General features: G+C 44.6%; 1 pseudogene; it reads right to left on the bottom strand.

The window, feature by feature from the left end:
- Positions 1–6,847: 6,847 nt before the first annotated feature.
- LOC135899123 (U2 spliceosomal RNA) lies at positions 6,848–7,029 on the bottom strand (annotated as a pseudogene).
- Between the last annotated feature and the right edge of the window lie 10,928 nt (positions 7,030–17,957).

The following is a 17,957-nucleotide window of genomic DNA, read 5'->3' as shown; positions in this document are numbered from 1 at the left end:
GTCCTTGTCAGTGTCAATATTAACGCAAAGTAAGCTAGAGCGAATAAAATAGTGTCAGCTACGTTCATTCGTCTGTTAGTAATTCTCAGCAACATTGTCTCTCCGGAGGCATCTTCCAAGTCTAAATTTACAGATTTAGCTGGTTAATTTTTTTGTTCTTCTTGTATGGGACTGTTGTTTTCTGTTTTCCTTATCTGTGACTCTCCGCTTTATTTTGTCCTTATCTCCTCTGTTACTGCTTCAAATTCAGCGAAGGAAACTTTAAGCAGGCTACGTCCAAGCAGGGTATGACTGCTTGCCGGAGCGCAACATCTGTCAAGAGTGACATAATTATACACTAACCGCTCTTGTCATACGCAGAACATAAAATAATGGGAACCTTAGAAGATGTGATGGACACATGCGCAAAATTACTGACGGGAGCACGCTCATGAAGGGATGGGGGAATGACTGAGTTAAGTGGATCTGGCTATTCAAAAGCACTGACCACATATGCGTAGATCGGGAACGCGACAAGCAGAATGATCTGTAGCAAAGGAAAGAGCAGTCCGTGCGTCATCTTCACGCGCAGTGATACGATGGCCTGCTGTACATAGCTAACGTCCTATTCTTGGAAGCTTGAAAGAAATAATAAGAAAAATAAGGAACAAGAATATCAACCTAAATGTTTGCGACAGTGAAACAAGTTTCTGTGCCTTTTCTACTAAGTGCACGTTTTTGCTGATTTTTGCGGAGAACAGTTGTTCTTATCGAATGGGTATGACGGGCGTTACGAGTGAAGTCTGCCCTGTCCACACCGCAGACAGCAGTATGCTCATTTACGGTGACATATCTAAGGCGTATATTTTTACAGAAAATAAGAAGGTTGCATGCGCGCAAACGCAAGCGTATGTCATCGTGGCAACCGTCTACCAAAAGTTAACACTTCACTCAACCAACTCTGACGACCCAAAAGTTCCAGGGGACAAGACGCCGAAAGACATACTTATCTACAGAGTGTCTTCAGTGAACTTGAGAAACCTAACCATTATTTTGTTCCCAGAGATCCGGATAGCCCCTAGTTATCAACTAAAACTGCTGCACTACTACTGTCCACAGGGTTCTGCCTCCTCTTATTACCAGCCTTGAGAAAGAGGACAGTGGCCTATAACCGGAGAGGAAGTGTCAGCAAGACCTTCGTACTTTATCACTCATCTTGGCACCGAACCATCTCATTTGGTGACTGCGATGAGCATAGAACAAGCAGGGGCACAATATGCCGAAGGTGGCCGAATAGAAGGAAATGAGAAAAACAAAGAAACATGCACCGAAAACACGCGTCCCTGATAAAATTCGATTAGAAATAAAACAACGACAAGGAGAAGTAGGTCGAGATGCGACGGACTGAAGGAGAGCCACGTGTGCCACAGGCATGTGAAACCAGGAATCAAAATCGGCTGGTTGACGCTGCCCTAGGCGTGGCCTTACTCCTTTTGTGACACTCTGATACTCTGATACTGAAATCCTCTTTGGGATACTCTGATCTAGCGTTGGCTGGAGAGTCGTGGAATGGTGTGTCCCACTCCATTCCAGCTCCATTCCGGAGAGCAGAAATCCTCGTAATTCCACTACTTTCAACTCTTCTCAGTGGTGAGAGCAGGACCATTCCTACTCCTGGAATGGCTGAGCTGATCCACTCCACTCTTTCAACTATGCTAAAGGAATAGCTCTTTACACTTGGGCTTGTGTGCCTAGCAGTAACAAAAACATATTTTGCAGTATTAACAACGTAACCAATAATGTTACGTACTATTTCTCGCGCAAGAACAAACAAGCTTTGTGGCCTCCTAGCTCTTAAGGGCGCTGTTCTCTGTAATCGCTCCAATTACTAGCCATCGAGCAACCCAAAGTACAAAATAACTTTACACCATCTGTCCTTCAGTAGGTGAGCGCAAGTATTTGACAAGAAAGCACGCAAGCAATATTAAAGTTGTGGTCTTCAAGGAGAATGGTGCTGTCGCAGCAGAACAGTTCAGTGACAAAGAGATCACTGAAGTCTGCGGCCTTTTACCACATTCGCTGGCCCGATAACGTGCACCATTTTTCAGCACGCCTCTCTCACCGCCTTCTGCTTCCCGCCAGCCTGAGAAAAAACAAGGCGTCTTTTTCTAGAACGACAGAAAGCTGAGCCAGTTGGTAAGGATTCATAATGCAAAAAAAGAGGTGAGGCGTGCAGACAGAACACAAGATTAGAGAAGTACACAACACGAACGCCTTTCTAATCCCCGTGGACTTGCGCACGTTGCAGTTTGCGACATGGCCGTACTTGGCCTTCTACCATTTGTCGTTAGTTAAGCTTGTTCTGGCTAAATAAAAAAATAAAGCTTACCTTTTAACTCAGTATTAAGGGGTTCACTAAAATTAAGGAGTTAATTAAGGAGTTAATAACCTTAAACCATTAACTAAAGGCTCAGGAAATAATTGTGATTAATACTTGCTGGCTTCAACGGTAGCTTTATGTTGTAACGAGGAAATGTTTCCGTCTCATCAGAAAGGTAGAATGTGTAGAGCATAGTGTTGTTCATAATTGCCCCGGCAAGGGCGGTAATATAAATCATAGGTAGACGTTTAAAGAGCCGTATGCAGTAAAAACAAGAAAAAGAATATTTGGACCTACTCTCATTAAGCATAGTTTCCAAATTCGCCAGTCTCGTTCTTTCACCTAAACTCACCACTTAGAGCTAAGGTATTTTATTCCTATTCTCTTTCAGCTCCGTTTCGGTATCTTGGGTTCCAGTTCTATTCTCACTCCACCTGCCAGGCTGGTACCATGATTTCATTCCTATTTTATTCCATGTGCTTGGAAATGTGGAATGACACCGGAATCATTCTAACATTAGATATGCTACTCCACAATTCCTGTTGGCACTAGGTTACCGAAACACGAGCGTTTGTTGATATATATTTTCTTTAATTAACATTGCAAAGAAATTCGAATTTTAAGTTTCTTAATAATTCATCTCGTCAGTAAAATTAGGAACAATATTGTCACCTTTTCTTTATTATAGTTTTTAAAATTGACATTGTCATAGTTCAGAGCATCAAGATCATTTGTTACGTCAATTTATTATCTAACTATTATTTATTTATCGACTTATTTATTTAATTATACACACTGCAGGACAATTAATTGGCTCCAGCATAAGCGCCATGCATAGACATAGAGAAACGTACAAAATATCACACAAATCAAATGAGGAACGAGAATATCAACCTAAACGTTTGCGACAGTGAAACCAGTTTCTGTGCCTTTTTTTACTAAGTGCAAGTTTTGTGTTGATTTTTACGGGGGACAGTTGCTCTTATCGAATGGGTGTGACGGGCGTTAGAAGTCAAGTCTGCCCTGTCCACACCGCAGACAGCAGTATGCTCAATTATTTTTTTAGATTATGGGGTTTAACGTGCCAAAACCACTTTCTGATTATGAGGCACGCCGTAGTGGAGGACTCCGGAAATTTCGACCACCTGGGGTTCTTTAACGTGCGCCTAAATCTAAGTACACGGGTGTTTTCGCATTTCGCCCCCATCTAAATGCGGCCGCCGTGGCCGGGATTCGATCCCGCGACCTTGTGCTCAGCAGCCTAACACCATAGCCACTGAGCAACCACGGCGGGTAGTATGCTCAATTATGGTGGCATATTTAGGACGTATATTTCTCCAGAATATTCGAAGTTGCGTGTGCGCAAACGCAGGCGTATGTCATCGTGGCAACCTTATACAAAAGGTTTTAACTGCACTTGGTTGGTTGACATGCATTGCATTGATTCTCCAGCGTTCGGATTATTGCGGAATCATTCCACATTTCCAGGCACATGGAATAAAATAGGAATGAAATCACGGTACCAGCTTGGCAGATGGAGTGAGAATAGAATCGGAGCCCAAGATACCGAAACGGAGCTTAAAGAGAGTAGAAACAAAATACCATAGCTCTAAGTGGTGAATTTAGGTGAAAGAACGAAGACTGGTGAATTTGGCAACTATACTTATAGACAGTTGGCCAATATAATCTTTTTCTTATTTTTACTCATTGCAGCTCTTTCGTCTATGTATAATTGACATTGCCGCCTTGCCGGGGCAATTATGAACAACACTACGTTCTACACATCAGATATACGTTTCTGATGACCTGGAAACATTTCTTCGTTAGAACGTTAAACTCCACTTGAAGACAGCAAGCTTTAATTACCGTTAAGTCCAGAACCTTTAGCTAATGGTTTAAGGTTATTAACTCCTTAGTTCTAGTGAACCCCCTAGTACTGAGTTAAAAGATAAGTGTTAAATATTTTTTTTTTATTTAGCCAGAACATGCTCGACTAATGACAAATGGTAGAAGGCCAAGTAGGGCCATGTCGCAAGCTGCCGCGTGCGCAAGTCCACGGCGATTAGAAAAGCACGACGTGTTTTTTCTCAGGCTGGCGAGAAAGCGGAAGGTGGTGGGAGAGGCGCGTTAAACAATGGTGCACGTTATTAGGCCAGCGAAAGTTGTAAAAGGCCGCAGACTTCAGCGATCTCTTCGTCATTGAACTGTTTTGCTGCGACAGCTCCATTCTCCTTGAAGACCACAATTGTAATATCTCTTCCGTGCTTTCTTGTCAAATAATTGCGCTCACCTACAACAGGAGAAACGGTGTAGGATTATTTTTTACTTTGGTTTGCTCGATGGCTAGTAATCTGAGAGATTACAGGAAACAACGCCCATAAAAGATACGAGGCCGCAAAGCTTCTTTGTTCTTGCGCAAGAAGTAGTACGTCACATTATTTGTTACGTTGTTAATAGTGCAAAAATGTGTTTTTGTTACTGCTAGGCCCGGAAGCGCAAATTGCATATTATTACACCTGGTTGCACACCATGTAGTACTTTATATGTAGCGGTACAAAGTAGAAAGATTAGGCTTGGGAAAAAGTGAAAGGACGTTATGGGGATGCATAACAAAAATGCAAGAATGAAAAACAACTTCGGTATAGCCTAATAAGTTAAGCTGGCTCGGTGACTATTCGTCAGTACCCCGTTTCAAAGGAGATGCCAATGAATAATCATCATCATTAACATCGTATCGTAACACCTGTCACGTGATGTGAGATGCCCACCGCGTAGCTTCGATGCGTGCGCAGTTTGCGTTGCAATTGCATAATATCACACCAGATGGCACGTCACGCAGCAATTGCATAGGTAGCGATACAAGGAAGACAGAGAAGTTTTGAGGATTCAAAGAAACTTAAGGTGGTTATACAAAAATGCTGCAATAAAAAACACGTATACCATACCTGAATAAATCAAGCGGGCTATAGTTTACCTAAGTAAATCAAGCGCACTATAGCTGACTGTTTGTCACCGCCCAACTTCCAAGGCGATGCCAATGAATCATCATCATCAACAACAATAATAGCAACAACAACAGCATTATATAGCGCGATGGGTCAAGAGATGTGACATGTGCGCCGCATAGTCTCTATAGGTCTGTTTACTCTCCGGTACACGTTATGGAGCCTCCACGCAAGGTACGAACGACAGCTGAAGAAGTGAATCGTCGAGGTACGCGCGCGGCTGCAACCAGGAAACATCGGTCTCAACAGACAGCTGGACAAGCAGCAGCACAAGCCGCAGTTCACCGTCGACGCAGGGCGGCCTGTTCACATTCTCCTCGTAAGAACGCGGCGAAGAAGGCTCTGTAGTACGTGGTGCCGAAAAAAATGGAGCTCCTATGGGGCCGCTCCTCCAGCTTACGGTCTGACTGCGCAGTGTGTACTAAGGCATGCTTGTGACTCTTTTGCCAATATCAGTTCCCGTAATTCTGTCTCGTGCATCGGAAATCGCGACGATAAGCCAGAAGAAGCAGATGTGCTAGCAATATCGGTAATTCTTTCATTAGCTTTATTTTGCCGTCGAATGAATTTCTAACAATTGGCTGGACGCCTCTTAGTCTAGACGGTTGTCGCTGAAACGCGTAACGCAAACAAGTATATATAGCAAAAAAGTGAGTAGCTAAAAATTCTGCTCCTCCGCACTACAGGTCACGTCCGATTATCCGCAGCAATACCTCTAAAGTGTGACAATATATTGATTAATATTCAACTACTTCTATCAAAATTAAATTCCATTGTAGGGCTATCGCTCCGCCGGCCAGCCGGTATAGCCCGCTGACTGCTTTACAACGAAGTTGTATATGGCTAGGTTCTGGAAAAAAATGGCTGTGGCTTAGGTAAGGTTAAGCCCAGGATGCGAAGCATACTAGCCTTTATTTTAGTTGTTGAACCACTGTTTAGCCTGGTGAACTGCTGTTGCTTGGCTATATTTGGTTCGGCTAGACGAAGAAACAACTCATGCATTACTTCTTCGCCTTCAAGAGTGGAACGCGACAGCGTTCCCGTCGACCCGCCAAGGGGTGTAAGACAATGGGCTACAGGGCAGCGACTACGCGCCCCGCATTGGACGCGGTGAGCGTCGAGCAAAGCAGCGTTCGGCGCGGCAACGAAATGTGCGCCTGAGCAAGAGACGCACGCCTTAGAAACAGCGCGTTTCTAAGGCAACACCGCATTCACTAGAGGCGCTTTTGTACCGCTTTGAAGCGTTGTACTCGTGGCTCAGTGGTAGCGTCTCCGTCCCACACTCCGGAGACCCTGGTTCGATTCCCACCCAGCCCGTCTTGCAAGAGTTGAGCCAAAGCCACTTCTCCTCTGTCGTGACGTCACGGTGTCACGTGATTTCATGGTCACCGCCGCGCCTGAGGAGCTGGGTTGAGCCCTCGTAATATGCTTCGCATAAAAATAGCGTGCGTGTATCGAGCAGTGTAGATCTAGAATTTCTCCCCATACGTTAGCCGATCCCGAAGATGGTGCAATACCGGGCCGACTAGCGGTGAAGGTGAAGCAGGCTTTAAGCACTCCACCAACTTGCAAAAATGAGTTTAATGTCATTAGTCCAAATACAATCCGCATCAGATATTAAGCTGATAAGAACCGGTACTACACTTTGACCCACGTCGGCCCTGTCTATGTTCACACCGCCCTCTCTTTGTCGGCGTTCCAAGCGCTTGCGTATCTTTTTCCTTCCGTGCTCCCGAGGTTGTTGTCTCGTAAGCCAGCTGCACACTAGGACCGCGAGCCCGAATGAAATGAGAATCGTTTAGGTGATTCCGATCACGCAAACTTGGAGCGTATCACCGGAGCAACGGCCAGGTTTCTGACGGAGTTTGAAGGGAACCAATTTTGTGTTGCCTATGTTGTGTGTGACCGCTTGTGGTTTTCGAGTGACCTCACAACCATTACTGCACTGCGGGACGTCGACCAACACACGATCGTCTTTGCTGTACGGTGAAGCAGTGTGTGCCCTCAGAGTGCGGTTCTACGTGCCAGGATTCGTTGGTAAAAGGTGTCGTGCCGCGCTTTGAAACAATACATGGATATGTATGCCCCCACGGTGCCTCGTCATTTCCCGAGGCTCAACATCGCGGAGGAGCGCGACTAATTGCGCCTCGCCTTCCATTTATGTGCACACGGCGATTGGGGCACGGCAATGGACAGTTCGCCATTAAGAGGCCAAGACACACAGCTTCGCTGGTCATCCACCTTCACAGAGAGGAATGGCAGGGAATTTTCTTGGTCATTCACATTTTGAACATCACGCTGCTTGTGCAGATACCAGCCTTGTAGGTAATTTGTATGTACACACAAAACATTTTACACCTTTATAGGTGTTAAAAGGGGTGCTTTCTGCATTTACACCCATGCCCACACCATTTAGCAGCCTTTACGGCCAAAACACCCTATCACAAAGGTGTATACCACACATAAGGTGTGACTTTGCTCGAAGAAGGGTGTTAAATCGACAACTGAAGGGTGTTGAACGCATTGATGCGTAAATCTGAGTAGCGTGTACATGTCCACGCATTGAGTACTGTGTGTATGTATTGCATTTTTAATGCGAAATCATTTTATGGCCTTTCAGGTAGGAAAGCTGGTGTTCTCCGCAAGAACAATCCATACGGGACCCTGCTCATGCCAGTTTTGTCATTTCCCTTGAAAGCATTCAGAAAGCATTCAGAACCGCGCCACCCGTTTTATTCTCTCTTATTCACGTCATTCTAGCGTCACGTCCATGAAAAGAACACTAGGTCAACCTGACCTTTGGTTACGTCGTAGGTACTTTCGTCTCTGTATTTTTCATAGAATATTGTACTTTAAGCCTTCTCTTAAAGAAACATTTTCACCACACCAAGTTATATCTCGTCTCGCATCGACCATCAACAGAACATTGATGTGCCATTCTTCGTTTTTGCGAAGAACAGCCACTGAATGGAACCGCCGTCCCGCCTCCACAGTCTCAATTTATGACACCACTAATTCAAGATCGCTGTTCAAATTGTCTTACAGTTTGATTTTCTATTCTTGTCCTGCACTGCAAATATTGCATACTTTCACCACTTCTTTCTGTTGTGCCTACTAGGCCTTGAAAGTATGTATAATAAACTAATAAAATGCGACGTCGTCAGCGTCTTGTGTGACGTCAGTAGTGATACAGAAAGTAGTAAATATAACAACGTTAATTATGAGCAATTATGGGTACATAATGTGAAATAATGTGAATTAGGGGGGAATAAATTGGATTGAGGTTCGTACAAACTGTAACAAGGTGGATTGCGGCAGATAAATGTGGAATTGTGAAGGACACGTGACAATGTATGAACTGACGTATCACGGTCACGTGATAATTGCAAGTGTACATCCGTGAAGTCATTAAGTTTTCGCATGCCTAAGTGACTGTCGATCTTTTTCTAGGATTCTGATGTTACTGGCATGACGGCCACTCCAAAATGTATTATCGAGAAAAGTACGCACTTTCACTTACAATTTCATTATAACTATATTTTGTTCTCACAGTAATATTATCATGCAATTAAACACTTCTAAGACAAACTGCAGTAGCAGAATGAAAATGCGCGAGCAACTTGCACAATTCTGCACGAATATATCCGTGCCCTTAAAAGCCAAACAAAAGGTGGCGAAACTAAAGAAGCTCTCTGGATACCTTGCTGAACAAACAGGGACATGCTGTTAGACGAGCCTCTGCTGTACAATGGCATCAACGTACAATTTGCTTGGTGAAGTCATAACGAAGACATCTATAGCGGCGAGATGAAGCTGGAAGTTCTCAAACCCGAATCTCCACGTACCTTGCCTAAGTTATTCAGAGTCTTACTAAGCTACTGATCTGCTTTCTAAGCGCATCCTCGGTCACAGTTTGCAAGGCTCAGCCTATATATTAGGGGATGGTGTCATCAAAGCTGTAATTGCTTATCCACAGCGTACGCTCTTACAAACGCAGTTTTCAGTCGCCTCATGAATGCTTACACTTCGCCTTCACACGACCAAGACGTGAGCGCCTTTATCGAGCCACAGTCTCGCTGAAACTACGCTGTGACCTCGCAAGGTTGGTTGGTTCGGACGCAGCGAGTAATCTAATCCCACCAGCAGAGAAGAGCGCCGATCGTCTCCCTCAGGGTCACGATTTGTGTGCTGTACCCACAACCCTCCCCCCCCCAAGAAATGCTCGGCATGAAACGTAGTAGCAACTACCAGCTCACCGTCCTGGTTAGCGACCACAACGAAACAGCAGCAAACAGGCGGCCATGCGAGCGAAGAAACCTCTCAGAATAAACGGGTAGCAGCAGGCATTTTTTTTAATAATTCGACTGACTTCAGCGCAGCGCTATCTACGCGGCCACCCCCGGCCCAATGAAAAGAGACTGGAAGAGGTGATGCGACGGTGCTGTAGCGTCATGGACAACTACAGGCGCGCGGCAGGACGGGAAGGCGGAAGCTGCGCCATTGCAGTCGCTGCTATTGCTAGTTGCTACATGCAATGCACTGTCTCTATTTCGCCTGTGTTCGCGTCTCGCGCTGTGCGAAATAATTTTAAACGTGTGATTAGTGTTGTATGTGGTGTAGAAAAAGATGTGGCCCGTGCTTTGTGTATTACTCGTGCCCGATTTCAAAGCGAAGCGTTCGTACGCACTGGAAGATGGATTCACGAAAGCTGAGACAAGCAGTTGCAACGTGCCCGGTGTCGGCGGTCGGTAGTGCAGCCATAATGGAACTTTTCAGGCAAGTGCCCATTTATTTGGTATTGCTTTGGTGGGTTACGTCTTTTTGTTCGCTCTAGAAGTATCTTACTGTGATCTCGTAGCATAATTCAATAATGTGAGGTCAAGAGCAGCTGCGCTCGTAGCAGGGCAAGTTTACCTCGATCGCGCCCCGTGTGACCAATGTTTGTCAAACCTACAACGGGCGTGGTGAGCCTGCATAGTTCCGCTTTGTCTCTCAGCGCTTGAACGTTCGTAGATGTGTTTCTCTTGTATGTTCAGCGCGGCTTGTAATACGGTCGTCCGCACTAAGTGAAATGTGGTCGGCCATTGTACCGTCCCGTAGAAAAAGGACGACTGCCTTTGCCACGTTTCGAAAGAATCGGCGCGGTATTGGTTCTCCTTGACGCGGTCCCATGCTACTGCTGCTGCTTTCCGGACGCCTTCAGCATGTTTTCGGCTCCCTTTGTGTGTGCGCGCACGTACGTTTGGCGCGCTGTGCGTGTGTGTGTGTGTGTGTGTGTGTGTGTGTGTGTGTGTGTGTGTGTGTGTGTGTGTGTGTGTGTGTGTGTGTGTGTGCGTGTGCACGCGCGCGCGCGCGCCTGCACTCGGCTCGCTGTTCGTGTGTGTGCGCGCTCGGCTCGCTGTGTGTGTGTTTTGTGTGTGTGCCCGTGCACGCGCGTATATGCCGGTTTGTATGTGCCGGTGTGTTTGCCTGTGTCTACTGCGTACTACATGTTTTGTGAGCGTGTTTGTGTATGCGTGCGTGCGCGCTCATGTTTCTGTGTGGGTCGTGTGTGTGCGTGTACGTGTTAGCGTGTCTGCCTTCATGTATGTGTACTTGTTTGTATTTGGCAATGTGCGCGTGAGCGCTTTTGTGTCTGCGCTTTGAGAGTGCATACATTTGTGTGCGCGTGCGAGTGCGTTTTGTGTGCGTGCGTTTGTATTGCGTAAGGTCGGTAGACTTTCACTCGCAATAAAACTCTTCGAATTTGATGCAGCGAGTGTTCCCGCCTGAAAGCCGAGTTTGGTTTCAAGCCACCGTGGACAACTGCTGTATGAGGCGCCGTTTCTCGGAAGGACCAGTGGCAAATTGTCAAGTATAAGTTTCCTCCTTTTTCCCTCCTCTGCCCTGATGAATCTATATCCTTGATTGTTATTGTGACAGGAACGTTACATCCAGAGCATAAATAAATGAATATGAAATCAGGTAGTGTGTTTCGCCATTACATTAATTCTGATCTTAAAGACGTGGATTTCCCATTAGCCCACATTTCCGTTGATGCAGACAACCGCTGAAATTGTGAATGGTAGGTATTCGAGACGTTCTACGTATATAGCAATTGTCTTCAGAAGCTTTAATGAATTTTGAAAATTTCAAGTGTTGTGCTTTAGGGGTATCATGTACAATCTTTAAGCCTCTCCGGGTTGTTCGCATGCCCTTCGAGAGCCGTCTGCTATAGCCCTATTGAAATTCGCAACTGCAGTTCGGAACACTGTGAAGCTAGAAGGCCTGTCCTGGCTCTCGAGGAAGTGTTTAAGCTGTAAGTGTAAGCAACGCCTCCTATAGCTATATGCCTGGAACGTCGCTCTCTTTTCCATAGGGAGCTCTCTGCCGAGTGTTGCGACCATGCGCCGCAGGACGGCGCGCGCCACCGTACCGGTCCCCATGGCAACCACTGCCGCCGCCGCCGAAAGCTCACGACGCGCCAGCCGCTGGGCTGCCGACGTCGCTCCCGGTTGGCTCCCGGTAACAGTGCCACCGGCGTGTTTACAAGGGCTGGCCGCAAGAGGCGCTCGCCACCGTACCAAAAGGAGGAGAGTACAGGCGAGGGAAGGGCAGCGCGTTTGCGGCTCACGTTCCAGGCATATTACAATATAGGAGGCGTTGGTGTAAGTCGAGAAGTTTGGCGTTGGTCACACAATGGCTTTTTTATGTATTAGCAGTAGGAGTGTCAAAGGATAAAAAAGAAGTGCAGTGTGTCAAGCGTGGGAAGCTGCTCAAGTGGTAGAGGCTTGTGTGCGTGCGTGTGCGTGCGTGTGTACGTGCGTGTGTGTGCGTGTGTGTGTGTGTGTGTGTGTGTGTGTGTGTGTGTGTGTGTGTGTGTGTGTGTGTGTGTGTGTGTGTGTGTGTGTGTGTGTGTGTGTGTGTGTGTGGGTGTGGGTGTGGGTGTGAATTCGCTCCTCAAAAGGGAGTATGTGTGTAAGTGAGCTACTTCCTTGCTGGTGCTGTTTGCCAAGAATTGGCATGAAAACACAATAATCAATATAACTTGAAATAATAAACTATGCAAAGCATGCTGGAACAGTAGTGACAGCAGCCTATGAGCATACAAATATGCAGCTGTGTGACAATCTTAATGCTTGACTGCAACATCTGTAAGGAGGCTTGCTTCTTCTTAATTAAACAGCACAAAGTACATATTATTGGCTTTTCTCGTGCAAACCAAAACGAGGCTCATCGCCACTGATTTTGTCTTTTGCTATAATAGCATTTGTTTATCGTGAACTTAGAGCGTCGTTTCTCGCAGGTCATGCAGATGATAGCAGCACTTTCACAATGCCCAGCCTTGGTGCCCTCCATCAAGAGCAAGCCACATGCGTTCCGCCTTCAGACAGATGATTGATGTCTTCTTGAAAGCACTTTGGAAGACAACATTGTCAGTAGATATAGGTGTGTAGTGTAATATAATAAGTCAAGTTATAGTTTACAACTTTGAGGCTCCTTGGCCGCCTAAGCTTGATATCATGTGCAGTTGTGTGTGGTTTTAAAATTGCCGATGGTACAGTGCATACTGCAGGTATGACTCCTGATCCAAAGTATACACTTGCATTTTCTTGATGGCCTATCATAATGAGGATTTTCTTTGTGCAAGAATATTCACAGAATGGGGCATTGCAGCATCATATTCTTTATTGTGCATTCACTGCTAATTTCATATGACTTTCCTGCTACCAATTTATTTGCAGGAAAGGAATATTTGTTTACTCTCTGCAATGAGCTTGTCATTTGCTCGTTGCATTACACTCTTCTACCTTTCATTTATTCCCATATAATTGTCAAAACCTTAAAATTTGAGCTGTTTTTATTTTGAATACAATATCAAAATCAAAATACGCCGGATTGCAATCTAGGCGGCAAGGGATTTGAAGAACCTACAAGAAACCAGGACCTTTCGGGGGCGTTAAAAGAACGTTTCCGCAGGCAATGTGCCTATTTCTTGTACTGAGCTAGCTGCTCATGAAAATTCCAAGCATATTTCATTTCACACAGTTTTGCAGGATATAGCAGGCCTATCACTGTCTCTAAGCACAACCTTTCCTCATTTGCGTCACGAAAATCTTGATCATGCTTAATTTGGGACAAATCTTGAAAAATGAATGTTTCATAATTTTGAAACTACACAAAGTTTTGGTTGAGGCTAGACAGTTTTCAGACAACTTGACCATGTTGAACCTAGCCATTACAAGACGAGAAAAAAACATGCAGAGGAGCACTCATTCAATAAAATGCAATGCTTTTGTTTATTTTCCATGTGGCAAAATGTACTTTTTAGCGGGACAGGGCGGGTAGCCAATTTACAACCATGGCGACTCATGCGGGTAGTGGCGACACAGGATGAGGAATGGGTGTGGCTCTAAAGTTCATTGAATATGTGAACACTTATATTCAATCCCCCCTCCCAGTGAGGGGTAACTGCGCATTGTGTTTTGGGTGGTAAATATTGTTTTAGTTGACAAGAAATTTCAGGCTCTAGTTGAGAGGCTACAGAAAGAAGGACCCTGTAAATAGTCGCAGATTAATATAAACTGCATAGGAGCGGCATCGCCGTTTAGAGCATGAAGTAGAAAGTGGGAGCATGAGGAAGGATCATAAGTTTAAAAAAGGGAATGTTACTTGTCAGCGTATTGCCAAGCTAACCCATTGAAAGAAGGGGGCGTGCTCTAAGAAAAATAGTTGACAACACATGCTAAGTTTTCGAGGAAAGTATGCCAAAATGCCCATTCTTACTAAATTAGTAAATAAGAAATACACGATAAATTTTAGGATTCAGAAAGTGTCTAATAAACCGCATTGGAGAGTTGGATATTGTTGGGCTGGATGCATGTATTGCAGGGCAAATAAGAATGCCAGTGGGGATTCCCTCATTTTCATTTTGTGTGCACTCTCTGTAAAACAGTTCTCTTTGTCTCCTAGTGTAATAATGTTGTGTAAAAACAGTCATTTTTTAATGCCTTGTGCATTTCACTCTTAATGTGCAATATCCCGTAAGCTTCTCACCTGCAGTACTTATAAAGTGTAATGCAGATATATTGCAGATTTCATAATGTCAATTTTGTATTAAGGTAACATACACACTCTTGGACAAATGTCTGTTGTTGAGAGATGTCATTGGTAGTCTTTAAACTTTATTCACTCTTATTTTCTATGGTGAAAAGGCTACTGTAAATTTATGTTTTTGCTGCTGTATGTGCCTTGTGTTCACAATGACACAGTGGTTTAGCATTCACAGTAACATGCAATTCCTTAATTTGCAAAATAGAAACTTCTCCTACCTTTCACTTGTCTTGCCCAGTTGCCTGAGCGGTGCATTCTGCCCAGTCACATTAAGTTTGTTACTTTGAGGAGCTTGTGGCTTTATCAAATTTTCCGCAAAGTACATGTGTAATTGCACGGACTGAATTCTCATGATTCTCTTCTTATTTTGCTAATGCAGGCTGCAAGATTCCAGCAATGCCATGCGCTGCATTTATTGGTCAAGATGCTCAGAGAATGGAGTCCCTGCACCTCGTGGTTAACCGTGAACATTTCTTTTTCTTTTGGAAAGCTAAAGGCCATTTGCTGCATCACTTGCATTTTTGCAGCTCAGATGTGTACTATATTTTTCTAATTTTGAATCAATATTGGCTATTCAGTATAAAAAATGACGTACAGCGTGAAGGACAAGGACTGTGAGAGACACACTCCACTGACTTTCAACAATATTTTATTGCGTTGCCACATCGTATGTGTATACACAGAGGGGTCATGCGCAGAAAATGAAAGCCAGACACAAGGGGTGTTCTAACAGCAAGTCATTGTAAAAAGAACATGGTCACTTTAAAAAAAAAAACATCACAATTTCTATCTGTTTAGATACAAAATTTCACTAGGGGTCAGCGTGACTGAGGGGGCACTAACGCACACACTACCCAGTTTTCTGGTAAAATCAGCTTCAATAATTTACCGGGAGAGCTGTGTCTCGCTAAAACTTCCGTGTCTTCAAAGAGGGTCATGCGGCAGCAGTCCCGGTAATGAATGCCCAAGTGGCCTTGAACAGTTATGGACGTTGTTATAGTGCTCTCTTAAACGATCATTTAGGCACCTGCCTGCCCGTCCAACATATTTACTGGCTCAAAACAGGGAAATATGGTAAACCACATTCGTTACACATATCGCAAAATGTTTTCTGTGCCCGACAAAGCAACAACTCTGGCGCGATTTAGGCACGTTTACACGCTTACAGAGCTTTGCAGGCTTTTCTGGGGCTGAGAAAAAGACTGTGATTCCTGCAGGTTGCCCAATCTTCTTTAGCCTATGGGAGACATCATGCACATACGGTAGCACTTCAAATCTGTGTCTTTCAACCGGCAGGTTCCTTGACAGTGCGCTCATGACGTTTTGTGCCCTTTAGAAGCTGTTCCGCTATGACTGAAATTAAGGCCAAAGGGTAGCCAACTCAGGAAAAGCGATCAACCTGTGCAGCAAGACTATCTTCCATTTCATGTGAGCAAGATTTATTCAGACTGTTAAGGAGGCAAAACTTTACAATACGTCGTTTAACAAGCTTTGAATGTGCAGAATTAAAGGGCAAGAGTAACTTCTCGGTTCGAAGCACTAGCACACCTGTTTGTTTGCAAGGCACTGCCTGAGATCTAGAAAGCGCAAAGAATCATCAATGGGGACCTCATTTCTTAGCTCTAGAGGCTGCAGCTGTTAAGGATCTCCAAGACTCCCAAAGCAGCATGCTCAAAAGCGTGATCAGTGCAATCAATAAATGCCAGGTAGTTGTCCACAAACCTGCACACTTTGACAACGGGAGACGCGTCTAGGTGACCAAGAATATTGCAATCATGATTAGCTAGATAAATATCACTTAGTGGCGGCGCCAGGCATGATCCTATACAATATACAAAGAAATGTTTGTATAGGATCATGCCTGACGCCGCCACTAAGTGATATTTATCTAGCTCATCATGATCGCAATATTTAAGGTCACCTAGTTGCGTCTCCTGTCAAAGTGTGCAGGTTTGTGGATGACTACCTCGTACTTATTGATTGTACTGATCACGCTTTCGAGCGTGGTGCTTCGGGAGTCTTGGAGATTTTTAAGAAAGCCTCTAGAACTAACGCATTAGGCCCCCATTGATGATTCCTTGCGCTTTGTAGATCTCAGGCTGGTGCTTCGAACCGAGAAGTAAGAAGTCACTCTTTCCCTTTACTTCTGCACAGTCAAAGCTCGTTAAATGAGGTAATAAAGGTTTTGCCTCGTTAGCAGCGTCAATAAATCTTGCTCACACGAGATGCAACATAGTCTTGCTGCACAGGTTCATCATCTTTCTTGGGTTGGCAACCCTTTGCCCTAAATTTCAGCCATAGCAGAACCGCTTCTGAGGTGCACAAACCGTGATGAGCCCGCTCAGTCAAGGAACCAGCCGGTTGAAAGACAAAGGTTTGCAGTTCTACCGTATGTGCATGATGTCTCCCACAGGCTAAAAAAGATTCGGTAACGTGCAGGAATCACAGTCGATTTCTCAGCACCGGAAAAGGAGGCAAGGCTTTGTAATCGTGTAAACGAACCTAAACCACGTCAGTGTTGTTGCTCTGTCGGGCACAGAAAACGGTTTGTGACATGCGCAACGAGTGTGGTTTATCAAACTGTTTTGCGGCATTAATTTTGTTGGACAGACAGGCAGGTGCCTAAACGATCGTTTAAGAGAGCACTATAACAACGTCCATACCACAGTTCAAGGCCACTTGGGCATCCATTGCCGAAACTGCGGCTGCGTGCCCCTCTTTGAATATACGGAAGTTTTAGCGAGACACAGCTCACCGGTCATCCGGGAAATTACAGAAGCAAATTTCACCAGAAAACTGGGTAGTGTGTGCATTAGTGCCCCTCTATTGCGCTGGCCCCTAGTGAAGTTCTGTATCTCAACAGATAGGAATTGTTTTTTTTTTTCGATGGACCACGTTCTTAGTACAATGACTTGCTGTTAGACACCCCTTGTGACTCTCATTTTCTGCGCATGCCCGCTCTTGTGTTTATACACACGATGTGGCAACGCAACAAAATGTTGTTGGAAGTTAGCGCAGTCACAGTCCTGGTCATTCACGCTGTACGTCATTTTTTCTCAATAATTGCCAACTATCCCAAGAAAGCACCTTTGTTCACTATATTTATCATGTTTGATACGACCATTTGCGGGCAAATGTTAACAGTGTGATATTTAACTTGAACTTTTGCATGACTGCCTGTGCCTGTGTTCTTTTAGTAACGAGAGTATGGCTAATTTATTAAAGCATATTTGCTAATTTGCATACTCACATGCTACAGCAAGCTCTAATCTTGTATTGCTGCATCTAAGTGCAAATAATTTAGAATTTACTATGTATTTTAAAATACTGTTCACCTTTCGTGCTCAGCAAAATCGTTTAATCAACAGTGGTTTGCTTTTATCAGGCCTCTTGCTGCACTTTGCACCCACACAGTAGTAAATGTGGATTATTCCTCTTGATTTATAGTAAGAAACGAACCTATTTTCAAACTACATATTGTATATGTACCAGTGCCTTCG

The sequence above is a fragment of the Dermacentor albipictus genome, chromosome 7 (genome assembly GCF_038994185.2).
Source record: "Dermacentor albipictus isolate Rhodes 1998 colony chromosome 7, USDA_Dalb.pri_finalv2, whole genome shotgun sequence".
NCBI classification, from domain to species: Eukaryota; Metazoa; Arthropoda; class Arachnida; order Ixodida; family Ixodidae; genus Dermacentor; species Dermacentor albipictus.
Note: the sequence above shows the minus strand (reverse complement) of the source record. Positions and strands in the feature narration are given on the sequence as shown.